The sequence below is a fragment of the Lactuca serriola genome, chromosome 9, assembly GCF_051521515.1.
Source record: "Lactuca serriola cultivar US96UC23 chromosome 9, Lser_US96UC23_V15, whole genome shotgun sequence".
NCBI classification, from domain to species: domain Eukaryota; kingdom Viridiplantae; phylum Streptophyta; class Magnoliopsida; order Asterales; family Asteraceae; genus Lactuca; species Lactuca serriola.
In genome coordinates, this window is record NC_136416.1 from 213,652,342 (window position 1) to 213,657,910 (window position 5,569).

Consider the following 5,569-nt stretch of genomic DNA (forward strand, 5'->3'; position numbering starts at 1 on the left):
AGAGTGAGATATTTAAGGAACCAATCGACAATGAGTAATCAAAATGACTCTAATACCCTGAACACCCTTATCCTATTTTATAATATTTAATATTTTTTTATTCAATTTTCATTATTTACATAAATTGTCCATTATATATAAACCTTAGATTTTAATATTTAAATGGTTCAAAACTGTTTTTTCTTTTCTCAACCTTTCTGGTGTTTTTGATTTAACGCACCTATATATATATATATATATATATATATATATATATATATATATATAGGGCTAGGTTAAAGTGTTTTTTATATTTATTGTGTGCTAGAATGCACTAATAGTAATTTAGTAAAATTATATTATTATTTAATTAAATAATGATAGATATTAAATGGTTCCATAATTGTATGTATATTAAATGATATCCATAATTATAATTTTCTCTTTATGGAAATTAATTAAATTTGTCATTAATGTCAGCAATAACATTCTTTCAGAAAGAATTCGTATCTAGGTTTTATGTCAGCAATAACATTATTTCATGACTCACTCACTTAAAATACAATATAGTTGTATGGAATATGAAGAATGAGGGTGTATTCTAGTAGAATATACTTTCGTTATCCTAGAATACACTCTTATTATTTTATATATGAATTCATTCTGAAAGAATATTATTATTGACATTAATGACGAATTAAATTAGTTTCCATAAAAAATATTTATAAATATGGATATCATTTAATATACATTTAATGTTTACTCAATTTTTATTGGTGCATTCTAGCACACAATAGATGTAAAAACATTTGAACCTACCTCTCTCTCTCTCTCTCTCTCTCTCTCTCTCTCTATATATATATATATATATATATATATATATATATATATATATATATATATATATATATATATATATATATATATATATATATATATATATATATATATATATATATATATAAAGCCCCCTCTTCAAGCAGCTTGTGCACTTCAAAACCAACCAAATATTTTTGTGTGTCGTGGAAGAGGCATTGGCTTTAATTGTCTTTCCATTCAAAGGAGGAAAACATGAGTCTCCGTTCGGTTTAACATGTAGAGGAAACATTTTAGGTACATGGTGCTAATCGCCTTGGGAGCGAAGAAGAAACTCCGAGTAATGGTTTGATTAGATGTGGTTTACAATTTTTTTTGCTTACAATTGCATGTATTGAGAATAACTTATTTTTTTCACTTTATTCATCTTTACTTTTTTTTCCTTAGTACTTGTTTTCATTTAGACCGATTAGGGGCGTCAAATGGGCTTTGAAGAATTACAACTATTCAATTTCTATATATTGTCTAGTTAATGATTGTGTTATATGGGACCTGTGTTTTGCTCTTTTTTAAAAACATTTGAATTTCCTCGTGTAATATGATATTCTATTAATGAAACATATATATATATATATATATATATATATATATATATATATATATATATATATATATATATATATATATAGGGAAAAGTGAATATACCCTTAAGGGTATATAAGCTTAGGTACCCAAATCCACCATAATACATCGTTTTGTTTGATATATTCATTATATTGTTCTTAAACATTAATCCCTAACTTGTTTTACTTTCAAGATTTTTAAAATTTCACTATTATATTCCTTTTACATCATATCTTTTTGCCGAACACCTTATAGGCTATATATATTATAGTTCAAAATGAAATTATGTAATAGGAAGATAAATGTGAAATTTATAAAAATATTAGAAGTAAATCAAGTTAGAAGTTGAATTATAAGAATATTGGACAATTAGAGTTTATATATATGATACAAAACGATGTAGTATGATGAGTTTGGGTACCTAAGCTTATATACCCTTAAGGGTATATTCACTTTTCCCATATATATATATATATATATATATATATATATATATATATATATATATATATATATACACACGATTATATAAAAATAAGGCCAATGGGCCGATCATTAAACACAATATAACATAATAAAAAATAATGATAATGAGCTTGCCATTAATGTGAACAGGAGTAGGATCTTGAACATTCAAGTTGGATCTAAAATCAAGAAATAATGGTGAAGGGAGACTCTTCATAAATATTTCAGTATATTGAGACAATGATCGAACGTGAAGAACATGAACATGACTAGTAGTGACCTTGTCTCGAACAAAACGAAGATCAATCTCAATGTGTTTGGTCCGTTGATGTTGAACCAAATTTGAGGACTTGTACACAACACAATAGTAGTCGTTAAGGAGAATAATGAAACTCAAGTAAAGGATTATGAATCCAACATGTCTTTGTAATAGTATTTGCTACTGTAATAGTATTTTCTACACCCTGATATCTTTCCTCTATACTAGATATTGAAGTCGTATTCTAACATTTGGAAGACTAGGACAACAGATTATGGCCGAGAAAACACAATAGCATGCGGTGGAGCGGCGAGTGACTAGGCAGCCGCCCCAGTCGACATGTAAATAGTAATCAGATCTCGACTGGGTGATGAAAATAACTGAAGTCTATAAGTTGTTTGTCATGAATGTATCGCATAATACGTTTAAGAGCAGTAAAATGAGATTCCCGAGGATTATGCATGTAAAGAAAAATTTATTGCATTACATATCGAAGATCTGATCTTGTGAATGTAAGGTACTAAAGGGCACCTACAAGACTGCGATACAAAGTAGGATCAACAATAGGAGAACCTGACCCATCAAGTTTGGATGACATATTAGCAAGGTTACGAGATGGTTTGCAGTTGAGCATAGAAGCACGATCACAGATTTCAATGGCATATTTATGCAAAGATAAAAATAAAAGAATGGCGGAACGAACATTGGAAATACCCAAAAATATAATTCAGATCATTAAGGTCTGTCATCGAAAACTCAACACTTAATAAGGATATAATCTGAGTCAGCAAATGAGAAGAAGAACCAGTAAGGACAATGACATCCACATAAAGAATAAGATATGCAATAGAGGACACCTTACCAGTATATAATTAAGGATGAGTCAGTCGTATTCTGAACTATCACACCCCAAAACCGAGAACGGCGGAATACGTTCTGGGGTGGATGACGTCATGTACAGTATCATAACAATGCATAATAGTAAAAACAAACAACAACATCCATTGCATAAATATAGTAATTGTAATACAAACGTGTTCTGTACAGTTTGTTAGACACCAAAAGTATAATAAAAAATAAAGACGAGTCTTGTATGCGCTCCGTCTTCTCAAAAACTACATATGTACCTGTCTATTGCCGACCTGAGAATACAAGTTATTTTGAAAACGAGTATCAGCATAAAATTGGTGAGTTCATAAGAATTTAGTGTCATTGCTTGTATAAATATGTTTACAATCGTATAACATGAAAGTTGTTATTAAGTTTGAAATTAGTGTGAATCTCTAGAAAATCCCATATTTTCTAATAAAAGTAGTCTTTTAGCCAAGACTTGGTTATTTGTAAGTTTGGTCCATCTGAGTGTGTAAAAGTTTTCCCGATTGGGTTCATAATTATAAACATCTAATTTGAAATCCATTTAACCAAAGTAAATGGGAAAATAATGTATTATTTTTAACAGTATTACTGCCGACTAGATGGTAACTAACCGCAGACTCTAATTAGCGATATGTATTTAATACACCATCGGGGAGTCTACTTTACCTTTAATTTTTAATTTGTTAGATTAGGGTTCCGAATGTAAAATATGTGTGTAACCATGCGGATAGGCGATTGAATGTAATCATGACCCTCCAAGTCATATGTAGTGTGGTAGCATGTTATCATCCCTGTGCCTAGTCGGCTCGGACTGTAACTAGAAGTCAGGATGTCTGAGTATCTTCCCGGTATAGATCTATACACGTAGAGCCCGCTCTCCCTCCAGGAGACTAAGGTTACACGATGAAGGCGCAGTCAAGTGTCGTATATAGAGATAGTGCCTCACATTCTCTTTTAGTATGTTCTCTGGTATTAGTGCATAGTGTGCTTCTCGGTATAATGTATTTACTATTCTTCTATTATAGCATATACTATTATTCTTGTATAGTATTTAATATGTAGCGAATCATGATATCACTAACCGTGGTAAGTATCATAGTAATGGTAGTGAGGAGTGGAAGGCCTTAACTATACCTATTATAGTTAACTGACATGTTGTAGTCGTTCTTGGATATTCTTAAATATTAAAATAAACAGAGGTATTCATATCCAACACAAATACATACAATATATAACTAAGAATTCAACGACAGTCGGACAGATAACAATATACCCCAAGACCCCAATCAAACAAGAACAGGTAATAAGGCTAGCTATCAGTCCTAAATCCTTCAAGTCTTACTTATATAATTATATTGGTGTGGATATATTTTTAGAAACATAAGAAGTTTAAAAGAGTTTGAAAATAATTTTTGTAGCAATCTACATAAAAATGAGTTTGATAATTAATGAAAACAGTTCTTTGAAGGCAAAACAGTTAAAAGTATAGAAATCCCCTTTTGATTGTAAGTTACAAATCACATGTGATTGATACTATAAATTGATGGATTCAACTTGTATCCCCCCCCCATAAAAGCATTTAAAAACATTTGAAAGGTTAATTAAGGGGGTATGAACTCACCTGCAGTGAGTTGAGCGGATGAAAATGTCGGGTAGGATGTTAGGTGTCAAATGAGAATTTGAACACTCACACGGATCCTATGAACAGGTAGTGACACATAATGGTGTCTAATTAGTTATTTATTCATTAAATAAGTAAGTAATTACACCCTAATGCATGAAAACACTTTGTTTTAAGTGCTAGGAGTGCCAAGGGTTGCATCTAAGGAGCTTATGACCTCACTATGGAGTTTACTCCTCAAATACTCACCTTAGGTGAGTTTACGATTGAGGGACCCTTTCCCCCATGAGTTTACGGCCATAAACTCATGGAAGAGGTGTATTTGTGTGCTTTTTAGCTTCATGCCTCACTAAGGAAGGTTCTAGGGTTGATTTCGAAGGTTTAGGAAGTGGTTAGGGCATAAATTGCCCACTTATTGGAGTTTACGGTCCTTGGACCCTTTTTGGGGAGTTTACTATCGTAAACCCATGAGTTTACGACAGTAAACTCATGGTTTGTCCATCCACTTCGAATTTTGGGGTTACTAGATCATCCAAGCAAGTTCCTAGTCAATAAATCATGCTAGATAGGGAGTTGGGTCATCAAAACACCCTTTTTGGGGTGTTTACGGTTCTTGAATAGTTCTTGGGAGTTTACTACCGTAAACACATGAGTTTATGACAGTAAACTCATGGCTACTCCATCCATTTAGTGATTTGGGGTCCTTAGTTCATTGATGCAAGTTTCTAAGTGAAGGGCCAAGGCTAAATTAGAGGTTTAGGCTCATTTTGCATCATTTGAGGGAGTTTACGGCCTAAGAATGCTCTTGGGCCGTAAACCCTCTTCCAAGCCCTGAAACATAATGTTCAATGTCTAAAACACTTCAAGGGTAAGATCCAAGTTAGCCTCTAAGCCCAAGGAAGGGATTTGGGGCATTTTTGGCACACTTT